The sequence below is a fragment of the Papilio machaon genome, chromosome 9 (assembly GCF_912999745.1).
Source record: "Papilio machaon chromosome 9, ilPapMach1.1, whole genome shotgun sequence".
Classification (NCBI taxonomy): Eukaryota; Metazoa; Arthropoda; class Insecta; order Lepidoptera; family Papilionidae; genus Papilio; species Papilio machaon.
Genome location: NC_059994.1, coordinates 3,852,546 through 3,873,629, shown reverse-complemented (window position 1 = coordinate 3,873,629; position 21,084 = coordinate 3,852,546). Strand labels below are relative to the sequence as shown.

The following is a 21,084-nucleotide window of genomic DNA, read 5'->3' as shown; positions in this document are numbered from 1 at the left end:
GATACAAGCAATATTTCGCATTTTAAATGCAAGTTACAAGCTTTCGCCTTGTTATTATAAGTTCGGATAAACATAAAACAATAGGCCTTTGAAATAAAATTTCAAATCCCGCTTCGAAGCCGACATAAAAAGTACTGAAACAAAAATTATAGCCTTTATCAGAATTCGTTGTAGGGTCGCGACTATTTTTGTTCTTGAAAAATATTTCGTCATGACTGTAATTTTCTGCAAAGCCTTTGTTTCATGTGTCCTTATTGAATTTGTTTGTGTTCAGAGATATTTTATTTTAACAAATTCAGTTCTACAGTTTACTAGAACATAATAGATATAACTCTGATTAAGTAGTTGTTAAAACTTATTCCATTTTAACAGTATCTTTGTCCGACGTATTACAATTCCGCATTACTTTCCTCAAGTCATATATCACTTTCAGGTCGGCAAGTATTAATGAATCTTTTCGGAATTCATCTAAAAAGTACTATCGTTGATTGTCCTGTAAGAGAACCGCCAAATCAGTCTTTTGTTACAAGCTTTTATTTTTTTTATCGAAGTTTGAGTCCGAAAACTTTTGTAATTTTTATAAGAAAAGGTGGCAAACGCCTATTGACATCCACCATAACAGAGTTGGTGCAGATGCGTATACCGTCATTATTTTAAATAGTTTTAAAGACGAACCAAATATCATCACGATTGTGAGACTGTTATGAATTAAAATAAATTTCAAATGTGAGACCGTAACTGTCGTCTGCAGTTCAGTTGAACGCAATATCGAGATTGTTCTGAAAATTATCTCTAACACAAATACGGAAAACATCATTCATATTTTCTACGAATTTTATTATTTAAAGCTATTTCCAATTACTTCCTCATAACAATAAAATCAAATAAATACGAATGTAGTTGATGTAATTATAAGTACTTATATCAATTTAAATCGCGTTGTAATAAAAATATCAGATATTTTGAATAGCAAATCTAACTTCTAGGAATTTCCTTTGATATTTATGGTCTCATTTAACTGACCGGTTAGAAATCAGTCCTTGTGGTGCTATAAATAAACACACTATGTGGTTAGACCTCTTCCGAAGTAATTGCATCCGTATCTATATTAATGGCCAAACCGAAATTTGCATCAATATAAATTTTCCAATCTTAGACCGTAATCTGCGGTAACATATATCACCTTCAGCGGGTCGAAACAAATTTAAAGGAGTAAAATGTACGAACACTATCACACTAACGAAATTTAAATAAAGGAACTCGGAACAGCCATATATAAAACAGCCATATATGAAAAAAAAAATTCATCAACATCAAAGATTGGTTACAGTTATTAATTGTCTTTGTTTAAAACTTAAATTTTAAAATAAATTAATTATAAGTAGGCCTAGAAGATAGTTGTTTTAATGGTTAACTTCAAAGAGTTTTCATCAAGATCGCTCAGCCTAAGGTCTTTTAAGTAACTGGTTGAAACAGTTTCGAGCAAAACCTTGGCTTGCGCCGTGAATTTGGCTAATTTAGCAAGTCGGAAGCTGTAAAAGTCTCCCAAACTAAATACTACAAAGTTACATTGTAATAGTGCTTTTTATTTTAATGGATTAAAGTTGTTGTGTTAAAAGTATTTTGTTTTTAATAACAGATTCTCGAAGACACTAATTCACTGGCATATATTCGAATATGAAATTTTCGAATATTAATTTAATTACGAAAAATACAAAATAAGAAATATAAAGCGTTTTTTAATACATTACATAAAAGATTTTATTGAAAACATAACAATATAGTAGACAAAAGGCATTCACTTAAAAAGTATCCACAGTTTGTTGAATGTTAGGGAACGTTTTTATTTAGTTAAAAATAAAAATGTTTTCCACCTCTTTTGAAAGGCTTGAAGTTAAGAAGTCATATTCTTTAATTGAATGATGTCAAGATTTCTCTGTAAACGTTGTCAGTACTAGTCATTACTAATTCAAAGAATTTAAAATTAATTTACTGAATTAAATCCTTTAATCAAACTGTCTAGATTAGTCTCAAGATAATAGCCTCTAGTTTATCTCAAAGTTAAGGGCACCTTCGTAGGTATTAAAGATGACAAATATATTAAAAAAATACGATTAGCTTAACTCTGTTTTTAATATAGTTCAAAAGACGGTTCTAAATCTCGCACCATTCAAATCACACAATTCATTAGACAAATGTTCAATTCTTCTTCTTCTTACGGTGCCATCTTCTCGCGAAGGTCGGCGATCATTAAGGCAATCTGCATTCTCGAAACCGCGGCTCTGAATAACGAACGGGTACTTTTTCCGAACCACTGGCGTAGGTTTTTTAGCCAGGAAATCCTTCTTCGTCCAACACTTCGCCTTCCCTGAATCTTCCCTTGGACGATGAGCTGCAGTAGTTCATATTTTCTGTTTCTCATTATGTGGCCTAAATATTCCAGCTTCTTTTTCTTTACTGTATATAGTATCTCTAGTTTTTTCTTCATGCGCTGTAGTACGGTTACATTTTTTACTTTTTCTCTCCATTATATCCTTAGCATTCTCCTGTAAACCCACATTTCGAAGGCTTCAATTCTCTTGCTCATCGATTCTGTAAGGGTCCAGGCTTCAACGCCGTACAGGAGAATGGAGAAAACATAACAACGTGCTACTCGCATTCTCAGCTCGATTTTCAGCTTTTTATTACACAAAACAGACTTCAATTTGTAGAAAGCATTCCGGGCTTGCTCTATACGACATCTTATTTCGAGACTGTGATCGTTTGAATCATCAACCCAACAACCTAAGTATTTGTATTTGCTAACTTGTTCTAATGGCTGTCCACTACATATTAGCGAGATGTTAGCGGGTGGAACTTTACAAATGGTCATAAATTTGGTTTTCTTGGCATTAATATTGAGGCCATACAGTGAACTGACAGTTTGGACTCTATTTAAAAGGACCTGAAGATCTTCTATTGTCGTCGCTAGCAATACAGTGTCGTCCGCATAACGGATGTTGTTTATAATCTGGCCATTCACTGTTATCCCTATATTCAACTGATCTAACGCTTCTCTGAAGATCATCTCCGAATAAATGTTAAACAGTATCGGCGATAAAATACATCCTTGGCGTACTCCTCTCAGGATTTCAGCTTCCTCTGTCAGTCTACCTTCTACGCGTACATTTGCTTTTTGGTTCCAATACAGGTGTTTAATAAACCGTACGTCTTTGGAGTCGAGGCCCATTGATTTTAGTATGTCAATCATTTTGGCATGTTGTACTCTATCGAAAGCCTTTTCATAGTCTATAAAGCACACAATAACATCGTGATTCATATCCCAGCACCGCTGTATTAAGATTTGATATGCAAAAAGGGCATCTCTTGTTCCTAGGCCGTTGATGAAACCAAATTGAGATCTTGATATTTGCTCTTCACACTTTTTGTATATTCTTTTGTGAATTACTTTCAGGAATAATTTCAAGATGTGACTCATAAGAGAGATTGTTCTATATTGATTGCACTTATTTGCAGATGTTACTTTGGGCAAGGTAACAAAAGTAGATTTGAGCCAATCCGCTGGTATGACACCCGAATCGTAAATTGAGTTAAATAAGTTTACTATTATTCCTAAATTATCATACTCAAGAACTTTAATGAGTTCCACTGGTAGTTCATCGCCGCCTACTGATTTCCTGCTCTTAGATGTTTTAATTGCATAAGCAATTTCACTTTTACTGATAGATGGTCCATATAAATTTTCTTCTGATGAAATTGAATCCAGACTAGGTCTTTCGTCATAAAATAATGATTGTATGTATTTTTGCCAGATGTTTAGCTTGTCGTTAACTGTTTTAGCAAGATTTCCTTGGTCGTCCAACAGTAAATTTGAATTAGTTTTGTGTGTCTTGAAATTATTTGTAATTTCTTTGATTTTCTTATGTACATTGAAAGAATCATGCCTTGCCTCAAACTCCTCTATCGCAACACATTGGTCTACCATCCATTTCTCTTTCGCTTCAACCACCTTTCTTTGAATCATCTTGTGTGTCTTTTTGTATTGTTGGACATCGACTGCTTTATATGCTCTGCGCTCTTGCATTAAATCTAAAATCTCTTGAGTAATCCAGCACTTTTTTGCTTCAGTTTCTAGAGGTTTAAGAATTCTTTTACCGATACCAACCAGGTTTTCCTTTAATTTTGTCCATGTATCTTCTACGTCTGTATTAGGGCCAAGCTCTTTATTCAGACGGTCAGCTGTATTATTTATCTCTGTGGTTGCCACGATGCGTATTGTTGGATCCTTTAACCTCGAAACATCTATTCCTTGCCTTTTAGATTTAGGTTTTATAATTTTCATATAGCAGCGAAGAGATGCAACTAAGGGGTTGTGATCAGATCCGATATCCGCACCAGGGTACGTTTTGACTGATGTTAAACTGTTGCGATATCTTTTGTTAATAAGTATGTAGTCTATTTGATTACGTACGATTTTGCTAGGCGAATGCAGTGGAGACGTCCAAGTGTACAGTCTCCTTTTTGGTTGTTTAAATTGGGTGTTGGAAATAACAAGCCCGTGTTCTTCACAGAATTGTATAAGTCGATCGCCTCGATCGTTTCTTTTTCCTAGTCCAAACGGCCCAACTAGATCTGACAACCTACCCTCTCCGATTTTTGCATTAAAATCACCTTGAACGAGAATGATATTACGTAGATTAAGATGTTTAAAAGCGTATTCTACTTTGTCGTAAAAAAGTTCATTATCCTCGTCAGATGCTTCGGCAGTAGGTGCATAAACCTGGACAATCTGTATATTTCTTGGTTTAGCTTTTAATTCTAGGACTAAAACTCTGTCGCATATTGGTAGAAAACTGGTGACGAGCGGTTGTAGGCGTCTGTTAATGATAATAGCCACACCATTATAATGATTCTTGTCAATGTTTCCACTGTAATAAACTACTGTGTTTTCTCGTACCAAGACACCGGTTCCTTGGTGTCTAGATTCGCTCACTCCAAGAATGTCAATCTTTAGTCTTAGCATTTCCCTTTCGATATTTACCACTTTATACTCGCGGTACATACTTCTGACGTTCCAAGTAGCAATCGTCATGGCTGACCCGGGGATTCTTCGCACCCTCTGACCATTGAAGGCCTGCCGGGGACTGAGGGCCATTGTGTTAGTGTTTTCAGCCATAATGATCTTCCTGGGGATGTATATGTGGTGGTTTCCCGTTTCCTTCCACACGCTGTGCTATTGCCGTACCGATGGACTACATCTCCGCCAATAGCTCCATTTTCCAGAACAGTTCCAGCCAACTAGGCTTCCTCTTCTGAAAATACTGCTACGCAGCTGCCCGTAACAGAGGAGTGCTTATTGGATGGCGGCACGACTCGCCATGTCACAAGGTCATCGTCGGACATATGCAGCATTTTCTAAGCAACACTTTCCTAAGGTGTCACCACTGCATCCTGCTACCTTGCCGCTGATTGGTCGGGGACTGCCAAAGCAGCTAGCTGGAATATCTCCCAGCCGTTCCATGATCCGCCACCTATGGACCCCGGTAGTAGCCTACAGCTCAGCCCTACCATGTTCAATTGATGTTCAATTGATAAAAATTTATCAATTTTATTTATTAATCAGTTATAATTTACAAAAGAGCGTCGGTGGCTCAGGGGTTAAGCACTTGACTTGCAATAAGCAGGTCTTGGTTCAAATCCCGCCATGTATCAATGTGTTTTTCTTTTAATTGAGTTTCGATTTACATATGTACATTTATCCTACGTTCTTAAGGCAAAGGAAAACATCGTAATGCAAGCTGCACATATCTAAGAAGAAATTTAAAGATATGTGTGAAGTCAACCAACCCTCACTTGGCCAGCGTGGTTGACTATGGCCTTGTCACCCCTAAGTTAGGGTAGACTCCGAGCCTCTCGGTGGGGACTTAAAGTGAGCTGAATGAAATGATGATGATTACGAATAATTTATAAAAATTAACTACAAAGAATTTTTAATAACAATTTTAAGAAACTTGCTTTACATCTTTACGTCTCAGTACAAGCAACAAGAGGATCTATGCATGAACTCACTGGTTCGATTAAGCTCAGTTTATTGACAGTTTCTTAGCTATCGTACGTGATAAAATTAAATGCATTGTCTAAGAATCATACGTACGACATTATTTCAATATTTTCATTCTCCGTTGCCTTTTGAATCTTTGCGTTTAAAGTGAAAAAATACATATATTGAATCACTATAATCGAGAGGAAATTAACTTTAGCTAGTAATAAATTTTCTTGTTGTCGGTAATTTAACGATACGAGCAGTATTGAACGATTTATAGCAAGAACCGCTTGTTAACGAGACCGTTAAATTGAGTATCCAGTTATGGTTTCGCTACTATAAAGTAGAAAAATTGCCTAAGTATGATGAGGAAAATTTAGTTTTCTGCCAGTACCTCGCAAGTTCTTTCTTATAAAAGAATAAAAAGCATTAATACTTTGAGATAATAAGTACTAATTCAATATTTACGAGGACAAGGAAAAGTGTTGTGAGAGTCATAACTTAATATTGGATTGTAAATTCATGGTTTGACATTTGGTATTCAATGTCCAAGTTGCCTCAAAGTACTGTCGCTACAGTGAGCTTTGTCATGCTTAATAAAATTCGTACCAGAGACACTAATGGAGCTCTAGATATATATAACTTTAAGCCTATTAACTATCTTAAACTTAACTATGGCGTATTATTCTAAGTGAAAGTAAGACTTTGCCCATCACATAACATACACAAACGTATAGAACAATTTTATGGCATGTGACAATAATTTTGAAACACATCAACGATTTTAGGATTTAGTTTTACTTATTCGTTCTGTAAGGTCTACCGAGAGGTATATATTAAGTGACAAGTTGTCATCTACTATCATTACTCATGACCACAATTTACCACATGTCGCCTACAGCCTACCATGTATGATAAATAAGCTTTTATTTTTAAAATATTCAGTAAAGTTTTGTTTGAGTTGTTTTTTGTGTAAGAGTGACGCCATTTTTAATCTCTCATAAATTGTCCCGAAATTCGGGCTTGCAACTTTAAATTATATTTTACGCTACAATAAAATGTGATGTGATTCGATTTTAAAAAGGAAAACCATTATCTCTTTATAATATTTAAAACGTAATCGCTTTATTAATGTAATTCTTTAATGGATAACATGGCAGTAAAACGTCTGAATTTTTCATTTTTATTTTTACAACAAATGTTGCTTCAGGCACAATTTTTGGTATGAGTCCCGTCGTACACAAGGAAAGATAAATCTTCGAAACCCAGTGATTTTAGTCGCTAAGCATCTTACGCAATAAAATGTCAAGGAGGTTCGTACAAGGCGCGCGTCGCCGAAATTTCTATGTATCATCGCCAAAGACTGTCTTCGCTCGCAACCTGTTTGTCGAGATCATCTTGAGAAGTCACTGCAATTTTCAAGATGGCGGAGCAAATCTGACAGTTGACATGTAGTAGCTATGCCTGTACTGATTCGGTCAGAAGATTCGCGTCGACGATTCAACGTTGTGTGTACGTAGCGTGCGCAACGCCGCTCTCGTGACTAGACAATATAGTGTCAATAAAGTGTACAAACGCTTATATTCTATTCGTTCGCTACTGACATGACGTTTATGTGTCTCGCTAGTTTCACATAAACTCGCATGCAAAAGAACTTGAATGAAGGTCAATTTCACTGTATTTAAATACAGTGAACCGATTTTGGCGAAGATGTTTCTTCCGGGAAGTATGATGAGGGTAAAACTTTTGGGACTTTAGATTTTTAAATTGTTAACAACTTTGTTAACAAACGAATTAAATTTTCATTTAAATTATCTTCTTTTAATATTAGGTCCTTACATATGAAATTGGCGTTTTGTATTGTATTTTTTAATATAACATATTTAATTAATCAAAGTATGAACCATTATTTTCTATGCACTTTTGCCATCTCATAGGAAGTTCATTGATCCCTTTACTAAAAAAAACCAGTCGGACGGGAATCAATAAAAGGGAATAAAAGGAAATCAATAGGAAGGCGATTTGGACTGCCCCATCGGAGTTGAATTTTTTCCCTTGCAAGAAGTTATCCAAATTTCGAAAAAAATGGTAATCTGTTGGAGCAAGGTCCGGGGAGTACGGAGGATGTCTTAGACTTTCCAATTGAAGCTCTTCTAATTTAGTACCCGTCTGTTGCGCAGTGTGTGGTCTAGCGTTGTCGTGAAGCAGCAGTGGCGTGGAGCGATTGACCAGCCTAGGTTGTTTAGCCGCTAGCTTTTGCATCATGGTTTGCAATTGCTGACAATAGACATCAGCCGTAATAGTCTGGCCAGATTTGAGAAAACTGTAATGAACAAAACCGGCACTATCCACCAAACGCTTACAAGTAACTTTTTTGGGGTTAATTTTCGCTTGGGGCAGGATTTGGCTGGCTGGCCAGGATCCAACCATTGCGCTGAGCGCTTCCGATTATCGTAAAGAACCCATTTTTCATCACAGGTAATGATTCGGTTTAAAATACCTTCATTATTGTGCCGGTTTAGTCATGTAACGCAACAGTCGACGCGCGTTTGCCGGTTTGCTTCAGTCAATTCGTGAGGTACCCACCTTTCAAGCTTTTTAATCTTCCCAATTTGTTTCAAGTGAATTAAAACAGTTTTATCACTAACATCGCAGCCTTAGCCTGCAGCTAACTCGGACGTGGTTTGCGATGGATCCGCTTCCACAATAGCCTTCAACTCTTCATTATCAACTTGAGTCTCAGGCCGTCCACGGGGCTTGTTCTGCAGATCGAAATTTCCAGAACGAAAACGTTGGAACCAAAAACGAACTGTGTTTTATTTTGCAACACGACCGCCATACACATCATTCACCCTTCGAGTCGTTTCCGCAGCACTAGTGCCACTGCGGAACTCGTACTCGTAAATAATGCGATATTTTAAGTTTTCCATTTTGTAAAATGAGTGACGCAAACAGAAAAAAACAGAAGAAAAAAAACAAATGAATGACGGTCATCGAACCACAAATACATGAGTCTATAGCTGTACAAATTTGAATTTGGAATTCCTTACCAAAGAGGAGAAATTCGTGATTAAAGTGGCCAGTACGAAAAACGCCAATTTCATATATAAGGACCTAATATTACATTTATATAAGAATAATTGAAATTCAATAAAATATTAGGTCCTTACATATGAAATTGGCGTTTTGTATGGGAGGAACAAAAAGTCGAATATTTTTTTATTTAATATATTTAATTAATCAAAGTATGAACCATTATTTTCAATGCACTTTTGCCATCTCATAGGTAGTTCATTGATCCCTTTACTAAAAAAACCAGTCGGACGGGAATCAATAAAATATTTGAAGGCGATTTGGACTGCCCCATCGGAGTTGAATTTTTTCCCTTGCAAGAAGTTATCCAAATTTCGAAAAAAATGGTAATCTGTTGGAGCAAGGTCCGGGGAGTACGGAGGATGTCTTAGACTTTCCAATTGAAGCTCTTCTAATTTAGTAGCCGTCTGTTGCGCAGTGTGTGGTCTAGCGTTGTCGTGAAGCAGCAGTGGCGTGGAGCGATTGACCAGCCTAGGTTGTTTAGCCGCTAGCTTTTCCATCATGGTTTGCAATTGCTGACAATAGACATCAGCCGTAATAGTCTGGCCAGATTTGAGAAAACTGTAATGAACAATACCGGCACTAGTCCACCAAACGCTTACAAGTAACTTTTTTGGGGTTAATTTTCGCTTGGGGCAAGATTTGGCTGGCTGGCCAGGATCCAACCATTGCACTGAGCGCTTCCGATTATCGTAAAGAACCCATTTTTCATCACAGGTAATGATTCGGTTTAAAATACCTTCATTATTGTGCCGGTTTAGTAATGTAACGCAACAGTCGACGCGCGTTTGCCGGTTTGCTTCAGTCAATTCGTGAGGTACCCACCTTTCAAGCTTTTTAATCTTTCCAATTTGCTTCAAGTGAATTAAAACAGTTTTATCACTAACATCGCAGCCTGCAGCTAACTCGGACGTGGTTTGCGATGGATCCGCTTCCACAATAGCCTTCAACTCTTCATTATCAACTTGAGTCTCAGGCCGTCCACGGGGCTTGTTCTGCAGATCGAAATTTCCAGAACGAAAACGTTGGAACCAAAAACGAACTGTGTTTTCTTTTGCAACACGACCGCCATACACATCATTCACCCTTCGAGTCGTTTCCGCAGCACTAGTGCCACGGCGGAACTCGTACTCGTAAATAATGCGATATTTTAAGTTTTCCATTTTGTAAAATGAGTGACGCAAACAGAAAAAAACAGAAGAAAAAAACAAATGAATGACGGTCATCGAACCACAAATACATGAGTCTATAGCTGTACAAATTTGAATTTGGAATTCCTTACCAAAGAGGAGAAATTCGTGATTAAAGTGGCCAGTACGAAAAACGCCAATTTCATATGTAAGGACCTAATATTCAAAAATAAAACTTATTACTTTAACGTGTTGAAACACACAAGTGTTACTATAATTGAAATTTAATTCCCAGCTGTACGAAGCTACAGTAGGAAGACTTAATTAACCGAGTAACAAACAAGATGGATGAACTGTCACCGTTGCTAATGCGGCTCGTGGATAAGAACCTGCTCTACATATAGCCACACTGAATTAACGCCTTTATGATACTAGCCAACTATTCAATGTTTCACTTATTGCCACCCTCAGAGACGTTTAATAGACACTATGAGTGCCGCTTAGTGTAGTTTTAGTACAAAAAACCAAGTTAACCAGTACACGGTAAGATGTCTTAGTGACACAGTACTAAGACACTTCTATTTCATGTAGCTATACTTTTATATCTACGCGTAAATTCTCGTTTGTAATGAGTATGTAAAATCGATTTAAACTTTATTAATTCGTGACCATAAAATAAACGAGGTTATATCATTTTACATCAGAGATTAAACATTATCTGTGAACAATTCAGTGTTTTTACTCCATTCCATAATCGTTTAATCTGGATGTATCGCAGGCGCTTATATTGCGTCACATAACATGATAAATGTTAAGTAATCCGATTGTTCATTCGGTTTATGACCGATTAAAAGCGAATTTTACTATATGTTAGCGCGATTTATAGATATTTACAAACGAAATTTGTGTTTGTTTGAACTATCGCTTCAACTAAACGTTTATACGAGTTGCTTTTTACATAGTTTGTATCACTGGAAATAATTGTAGATAGAAAATGAATCTGCTTTGAACTTTTTAATTTAGAAAATTTGAGATAATCTCGTACATCAAGTTGGAATTGAAAAATAAAAGAAGAAAGGGCTTTGTAGTTTTTTACCCAAATTTTTCAAGCCCTAGTTCTGTCTAAACGCACCCATTAGGGGATCGCATGTTCAAACAATTAATAAAATTGATATCGTTTGACACTCGCTTTATCGTCACCGAAAGCTATCTGTTTAGGAAAATTGAATCCATAACATTTGGCAAACAAAATCAAAACTGTAATTTTATCATCGTCCTCACGCACGGATAATATGTCACCCTCATTTTAGTGACTTTGCTTCATTATTTATCTCCCTTGGAACAAAGCGAAATATGTGCTCATTTGAGCAAAAAAAAAAGCTAGCGCAGTAATATATTTACAGATACCGTTGACAAGAAAATGAATATTCGTTTTCAGTTGATGATAAATGACACTCCTTGAAAAATTAATGCGAAAAAATGAAAGAAAAGTTTAACAATAAACAATTTTTTTCCTTGAATAGGGTTATTTTTGTTATATTTGAAAATGGAACAGGACTATTCAATTTATCTTATTTTCTTTTGTGCATGTTATGTCAATCTGTGACCAATTGGAAAACTGTTGAAATGCGCTATAAATGTTTCGTATGTAAAGCAGAAAACATGCATGTTTAATCTGACACATAAAATAGAAGTGTTCACAATTCACATGAAACTATATTTTCAAACAAGTGTTGGCATGACAAGCGACGGCGGTGCGCCGATGGGAATGGAAAGGTACAATCCCGCTTCTCTTGTTTGTTCGCCGCGTCACTTACGTCAGAATCGCACATCCTTTTTGTTCGATTTCACCCGCAATCGCTTCAGTGCTCGAGGAACGTTTATGTGACTTAAGCCACCCTCACTTTTTCTTATTCGCACTGACACTTCCCACTGAATACATTTGATGGAACATGAAGCGACTTTTACAGTTATGAATGAAACAATTTTATTATATATGTTACAAAAATATTATGCATATAAAACGTTTGTAAATATTTTATTGAGAGTATGATTTAATTCTTTTAAATTTGCATACATTTTAAAGCAATTTTGATATCAACGAAACAAATAAATATTACGTCCTTGAAAATGACCATATGAAGTGGTACTTAACCACTTCATATGGCCATTTTGAAGGAAATTTGTTCGAATAAATGGATTATCCATGTTATCCATCCAACCAAATGGATTATCAATGTTATAATTGTTTCAATTTCTACTAACACTCATGTATTTGTTTGTAATACAGACCCCAGGTGACATCTAAAGAACCTACTCTAGTTCTACTTCATGTTTTTGCCCTACATTCTTTACGTAGCCAATTTCATTTTCAATCCATAAAGAGTGATCATTGTGAGTGCTGTCGGAGTGACCGAGCTATATTTAGAATCCGCTTTATTGCACGTAGTGCATGGGATTGTCACAAATTGTCGACATCAACATTCACTTTTCTCACATTGTAATTTCAATCCACAATTAACATCTACTGGAATTGAAATTAATCACGCAACACTTCTTAATTTAAAAAACCAGTTAAATAATAAGTCCCTCCAAGATATTTCAACCGAAACGAATTCAATGTCTTAAGATGTCTGTAAATTGTAAACCTTCCCGCTCAAAATTAATTAATTATAAGCTTAGCAAATAAATGAAATACATTAGCATATCTCATTTTGTTCCGCCGCGAGAGTGGAATATTAAACATTTTTTGTCTACATTCTTTGAGAACGAGTTTAAATCCTTTTCTCCCAAGGAATTGTATTTGGTTGGCGTTATTTGAATATTCTGTTCCATTTTATTCTTGATCTTGTAGAGGATTCGCGTTCCTTTACACAGCAACATCGATCTAACCGGAATACGCTTTACATTACACAGATCAACATCAGTAGTACATGTGCCTCTTGAAGGCATCCACTTAATAATTGGATGGAAAGACTGACGTCAGAAACGATGTGCAGTCTTTTGCTGCAAGTAAGTACGCGCGACAAATTAAGATGCTTTATTTGTTCAAACGTGATGAAATTAAAAAGGTTAAAATAACTACAATACTATGTATAAATTAAATTATGTAACTACTACGCTAACATCATAACTCTCCCACTCGCATTGTATTTCACTTAACTGTCAATTGTCATCGTAATAATTGTAAACTCCTCATTATTAAATCAATACTGTTACCGTCATCTTGTTAATATTATACGTGAGAAAGTTTTGATGGATGGATGTTTGTTTGAAGATATCTCCGGAACGGTTTAAAGAATCTTGATGAAATTTGGCGCAGATGTAGAACATAGTCTGGAAGAACACATAGGCTAGGATACAAATTATTTTAAATTTTTAATATATCCCCGCGGACGGAGTCGCGGTCGATAGCTAGTAAATCATAAATAAAACTTAATATGTACTATCTTGATGTGAGGAACTAGGAACTACTACTAAAAAAAATACAGTTAAACACTGTTTATTTAAACGCGTGTTAGTCCTTTGGCCACCGTCAAGTGCTTATATAAGAGTATGTTTTACCCTTAAATATATCGCACCAAAATTCTTCCGGTATAAGTTTTTTGTTAGTTTTTGTCAAGATCGCATTTCGGAAGCCTACGCCTTATCTAAATAATCATGATTTCTGGTAATGTCTGATATCAGCGTGCGATAAAAGGGTTTACACATTTTTAAGCTAAAATTTAATTTAAACACTGTCTAATATTTGTATGGTTAGGCCTTAACTTCTTTTATAACAATTTGGTGATGTAATAAACCTATTAGAAAAATACAAACTTTATTATCCAAATAGCTATTGCAGTAGCTTTGGGCTGCTTGTTATGATGTATTTGATTTTCATTCTATTCCGGTGTCGAGTGTTCGGCCGCAAATTCGTCTGACGAGAAGCAAATACAACGTCGACTGCTCACTTCTGACGTTATTGGATTTTTGGTTTTGTATTTGTGTATCACCGCTCGCTTTTGGTCGTGTGATTTGAATGTAACAACTTTATCTAGTGGTTTTTTTTTTTTCTAATAAATTTCGTATAGTACAAAGTACACTTTTAAAATGGGTTCCTGTAATTTGTTGCACTATATTCGCATTATTAACATAATTTCAAACATCTACATCATTAGACGTAACAATATTTTGCATAAATATGGAACTTTAGAATCTAACTTTAAGATAGAAAAAAAAACTTCAAGTAATTTTAAAAATACATACAAGACATACTAATACTTCAAGACATACTGACTTCACAAAGGATTATTTAAATCTTACTAATATTATAAATGCGAATATTTAAATTCATGGATGTATGTTTGTTTGGTGGTATCTCCAGAACGCCTCAACTGATCTGGATGAAATATTTCCGCGCGGGCAGAGTCGTGACAACAGCTAGTTTAATATCAAACTCCCCGATTAAAATACTAAAGTCGCAAAATTTATGCTTTGATGACACAACCAAGGGTTGCTTTGTCCAGTTCATGTATTTGAAACGGGTATGTAAACAGGACGCTTGTCGGTATCTATATATGTGTGCGTGTGTGCGAGTCGCAAGTTGATGTGTCACGCAATATCGGAATGATTGATGAGCGGGCAGTGGACCGTGCGCATGAATTCCGGATGGTCATAGCTTTGTGCTCAAAACCAGTCGCCGGCATCAAAAAATTCTGGTCACTTTAATTGCCTTGTAGAGTATTTTGAATCAAATGATATATTTTCAAATTATCTATTTAATAAAGTGTTATAGGATAAATATCTTTATTAATGTAAGTATAAAATTTAGTAAACTTTTGCTGTTTGTTTTGTTTCTTCCGCCCTACGCCCGCGTAGAATCCAAAATAAACACTCGCCCTGAAGATGCGCTCCGACCGTTCCGAAACATTAGTTTTGGAAAACGATTACGTTTACGTCATCGAACGATCACATGTGAATTAAACCGTTCCTAATTAATCAAATGCTAGTTACCCTAACTTCCAAACTAGGTGAACTTTTATTATTTCCCAAAAATATTTATTTATCGTATCAACATAATATAATACCTATTTCTCATTTGGACGATTGTCATTTTGCCTTTGATTCTTAATAACTTCCTACTAACTTTTAGCAAGCATATAAATCAAAGATCACCCAAAACATGTATGTTTATACTTCAAATGATTCACACTTCAGATTTCTAGACAGACTACATACAGAAAAATCACACAGCAATAAGTATGGGCGCAAAAAATATTTAATAAAAGGTAACGCGACAAGGTGTACGCGAGAGTGTGCACAGTCAAATTTGAGAACATTCCTGTCAGCCAGGGGCGCAATCGTGTGCAGTAGCGTAGGCGCTGGAACATTGTGCCCACTCCGTTGTATTGTTCCACGATGCACCTGCGACGCGCTACCATTTCTCTTGTTCGCAACTGGAACACACGGACCGCGCGTCTTTTCACTGCAATTGTATTGCTCTGCATTGTCTCGTTTCATTTATTCTGCACCGTGCAGGTTCCCCCGACAGTTTACTCTTTTCTTTGCCAAATGTCGCACAACTGCTCTAATGTAACTAATTTCACGAGTGCTGGAAACGTTCAAGTAGAATAAAATCTTCATTTGGCTTATTTAATACAATTATTATTAGGATAAGCTTTAGATTGAGGTTAATTAAATTCTGCTCAAATTAATGAAACCTTTCATATTTCCCTTTGAATGTGTACTAAAAATATCTAACAGAGAAAGCCTTCTTAACTTTCTCTAAGTTGTAGATGAACGTTTCATGTATATTTCAGTCTTCAACTGAAGGGTACTAACAAATCGATAGACGATATTAAAAATTAATTGCCACTAATTTATTTCACTGAAAAATATCTATTATTTGAGTAACGATAACACTGAAAAAAAAAAAAAACTAAAACAGTACCCGTAATTACTACCTTTATATAATAATGTTACACAACTACAAACATAAAACTAAAAAAAAACATATTGTTTTTTTATGTGAAATTATGACGATTATCAGAGATGAGACAAGAACCAGATGATTACAACACTCCGAATGTTATCACAAAAATCGAACGGACGTTGGTATTAATTTGAAATGCAATTGTTGTGCTACACGCGGCAGTGGTATTCATCCATCATCCCGATATTGTATGTCGCATACTATCATGCCAGCTGTGTTTACAAAGTGTACTCTTTCATATTTTATGTGAAATTTTTTAGCATACTGTTACTTGTTGATATATAGCTTTTACTTTTATACTCATTTGATGTTTACTCTGTGATTTCTATGATCAATATAGGGATTATAATCCCTTAATGCAGTATTTAGGTGGATACTCATAAAATTAAAATCTGTCTCCTTTGATTAGTGGTACCCAAATTATCGATGGTCTCTGAAACCAACGATTAATAAATCAATCGATTAACCCTAAATATTAAAAATGTGATTTACCCCTTTTTCCGTCGGTGATTAATATTATGGACGTCAACATGTTTTTTTTTTAATCTTATAATATGGCATGCGAGTAATCGGCCACCAGAAATAGCGAAGCGGCTGCTGCCCAAAGAATTCTGCAATTGCAGATGCGTTGCCTACCATTAGTCGACGGATGAGTGGACGCACAAAAAGAAAATACATCACCTTCCCCTGCGTCCACTCCTCTGTCAAAATGTATTTCCTCTTCCCATTCTTTCTTTATAAGAAAAGGATGAGATGGAAAAGATGACTAAAATAAGGCATTCGACACGAACGGTTATAAGAGAGTATGTTTCACCATTAAATTTGTATCACCAAAATGCTTTCGGTGTAAGTACTGTGTTTATACGCATAATCACATTTCTATAATCACGATTTCTGGTAATGTCTAATATCAGCGTACGATAAAAGGGTGGACATATGTTTAATCTAAAATATAATTGTAACACTAAGTTTTTTATGGTGCGGCAGTTATTATCCTATGATTGGTTAAGCTCGTTTAGTCGGTTTCGTATTGTATACACAAGTCATATACCTATTTTAAAGAGTTACTGAAGACCTTACTATCTCGTTGGTATCAGGCAATCTTGAGTGTAATAAATAGGTTAGGTGAGGGTGGGATAAAGTTACAAACTTCAACGTTACCATTGTTGGTGCAGACCGCTATAGCTGCATCCAAATTTCGTATACGGATTAAATAGGACCAAAAGTTTACAGAATGTGTTGATTAAATTCTTAACATTATAAGCTTCATTTTAAAGTAATTAATATTAGTAGCCCCTTAAAACACAGTTAAAGAGTTTCTGTTTTGCAAAACAAAAATACGTTCGATCAATGTAGCCTTATAAATATTTCTTTCAAGTGTTTCCTCGATGAAGTCTTATTATGAAAATGTTTTAGAAAAAAAATAAAACAACGTATAAACGAGACGAATTGTGTTCTTTGTATAATCCTATACAAATGACATAATTTGTATCGTTTGACATAAAAACAAAATGGTTTCCTTAATAAATATTAAACTAAAAACATTTGTTATTTAAAAAGAGACATCGACTGTACACTTTTTTTAGAAGTTTTCTAAAATACAATTGTCAATGTGACTTATAATACGGGCATTAATATAGTTAAAAATGCAACAAATGAATCTTATAAGAGTTTTTAGAATTCCTTTGTCTGCTCCGGGGCCAGTCTGCGCAATTCTAAACTATTCTTTTCCAATTTTAAATTGCACGCTTCGTCAAGTCGAACTTTATCTAACAGTTGATTGAAACTATTTCTCTAGAAAGATCCAGTGGCTTCACTAGTTAGTGTTCTTTCAGAAAAATTCTTTTCTGTTTAATATTACTTTTCACCTTGAAACCGAATGCTTTGTGATAAAAAAATGAAACTCGAATTGGATGGCTGTCAAATCCTTTTAGAGGTGTAATACTTTGTATTCACTTCAAAGATCTTATATGATAATAAAAAATATTGCCGTCAATATATTCGTAAGGGCATTTTTCCAGTCGCTGAGAAAATAAGATCGAAACGATCAAGATTCTTTGTCGGAATTATTCGATTTGTAGGCCTTTATTGGTATGTAGAGTGGCGTATATAGATTTTCATATTCAGACAATATCTTTCCATATATTATTGAAGTACAAAATTATATTTAAAGTTGTTCTCATAACACAAACGACTTGATTGAACAATGTTTGGGGATTTTTTTTGTGATTTATAAATTCTTTACATTTTCTAATATCTGTAACTCATACAAATAACCCCCTAATTCTAGATCTAGATCCACAAATGTATTATCTATATATATAAAAGAAAGTCGTGTTAGTTACACTATTTATAACTCAAGATCGGTCGAAATGATTTAGCTTAAAATTGATGGGGAGGTAGCTTAGAACTAGGAGACGGACATAGGAACTTTTTTATCTTGTGTGCATTTTTTTTATTCCGCGCGGACGGAGTCGCGGGTAAAAGCTAGTTTTATACTAAACTAACTGTCGGCTAAAACGTTTAAGTGTAAGAAATACAAATCAAAAACGGTTTAATTTAGTTATTGCGTGTAAAATATGTAAATTCAACAATCTTATTGAAACTTCTCAAGTCTCAGTTGAATGATTAAAATTTCAGTTCTCTTTGACAGTATTGATTTAACTACGGACAGCTGAGCAATTGCTTGAATACAAACATTGAGACTGGAGACAAGTGCTTACTCATTCAGACTAAGAGTATTTCACCTACTTATCTATTCAGTAGAAATTAGTATCGACAAAGCGAATAACCTAATGAAAGACGGTGAAAGCATTGATATTTTATTAGCTTATTATTTTTCGAAAATGTTAATTTAGGATTCAGTAAATAGCATATTATATCCGAAACATAGTGAAAACAATATATAATGCCGAAAAATAATCCAAGAGTAGTAATTAAAATGAAAGACTAATCGAAATTGACTCTCCATACCTACGTGACGTTTCAAAATCGGTCAAATTAGTTAAGCTACAATGAACGAACCGAACACACTGTACTCCATATTTGACTGTCATACATACCTACAAACTTATATATAAGACTGAAATGATTCATAACCCTCCTGTCAATCAGGCATAAAGCATCGAAATCTTTAAAGTATTTGCCATTTGTTTAGTGATGTAAAATTTGTAAACTTGACAAAATGTAAATAAAAAACATTTTACCAACATAAAGGTCCAAAAAACAAAACACTAACATTACAAGCTAAAGAGAAACTTTGTAATAGTAAAATAATGTTGGTTTGCATTGGCAAAAAACGCTTCTGAAATTCCTGAAAGAGCTTACAAACTTATATTCAACAGATTAAGCAAAAACAAGGTCTGTTTTAATCAATCGCTGCTCGTACCAAGCGCTGCTCGCTTCTGTTTTATTTAGCTTTTACTTTGTATTTAGCAACTGATGCTACTAAAACATTGTAGTGGTTTTGTATCGTCTTTTGCATAGATTAAATACTACTGCAAAATTATTAATTAAGTATTTTATTTTACATTTTACATTTTGTAATTTATAATTTATGAAACAATTTCAATTTTTATTTAAGCGTTGAACATGTTTACATTTATAAATGTTATATTTTTATTTGTTTACTTGTTGAAATTTGTATAAGCGGCCAAAGAAAGTAAAATATTTTAAAGTTTAAATGAAATTTCTTTAAAAATAACCTAACTACGGTTAATTTATTAAATATGTAGCCAAATTAATCTCTGTTTATTTTGAAAAACTAAATGTAAAGTCGATGTTTATTAGTTGAAGCGAAAGTTTCATCAAACTTTTTGTAGAAAACAAAAGAAGATTTATAAATAAGATACAGTTACAACATTCAAAATACTATAAAAAACTTACTTCAACAATCGATGACAATCAAGTAATAAAACCCATTCATGAGGACGTCTTTTAAAAACTTTTACACAGTTTTATAATTCAAACACGTTGAATATTAAAATTTTTAAATTACTTTATTCATCTGCCACGTGATAATTTTATTTAATAACCGTTATCAATGTGAATTTAAGTTATCGATATTAGCGCGGGAAATCGGAAAGTCGAGCGCTAAAATCAGTCTCACAAGAGACTACCATCTCTGGCGGTGTTCTACAATGTACTGACAACTGTCAGGCGCGCCCGGCCGGCGTTTCGCTCGCTTTTACTACCAACGCTTTTCCTCTTTTCCCTATCTTACTCCAACGAAAATATATACACAGAGAGTTTTATATACACACACGGAAAACAACTTGGAGTCGCTGCTATTCTGTGTGAATACTTACGGCTTTGATGTGTGCAAATGTTGCGCATAAGTGCGTGTTTCATAGCGCATCTTCGTACTAACTTACCATTGCGTTGCACACAGTGATAAACGTGCTACACTAATAAAATATCTTAAGTCAATGACATAAAGACCGATTTTGAATGTTCCGATGCAGACTTAAGGTTATTCAAGACCGTAGAGCATTGCGCATGTCCTTTATAATTTCCGTATGAGGAACTACCCGAACTATTGTTGTCCTTATTATACGTGATGTTCTTATCTCAATATTTAAATTATTTCCTAAATTGCATTTTAGTAGAAATAAAAAGCAGAATTAAAAAGTAAACGCTTGGATTTTTCGGATCAAAGTGTATTTAGAAGACTTTTCATAACGTTTTTGTATCAGTTGAAGTTCATTTAATAAATGTAAAGCGATTTTCGTTAAATACCTGTACTCACCTTTTATTGAATTGTAAAAATATTGCGTGTCCTGCTTCTATAAACGTTGTATCTATTCAGTATAAAAGTATAATTATATGGTTTGACTGTACGAACT

At 34.8% G+C, this 21,084-nt stretch overlaps 1 protein-coding gene across 1 annotated transcript in view; it reads right to left on the bottom strand.

Annotated features, from left to right (window-relative positions):
• LOC106717647 (lachesin) overlaps positions 1-20,179 on the bottom strand; it is a 46,394-nt gene extending 26,215 nt beyond the window's left edge. The window contains exon 1 of the mRNA XM_014511556.2: positions 20,126-20,179. The gene's annotated coding sequence lies outside the window, so the exon portion shown is untranslated. The remainder of the gene's footprint in view (positions 1-20,125) is intronic.
• Between the last annotated feature and the right edge of the window lie 905 nt (positions 20,180-21,084).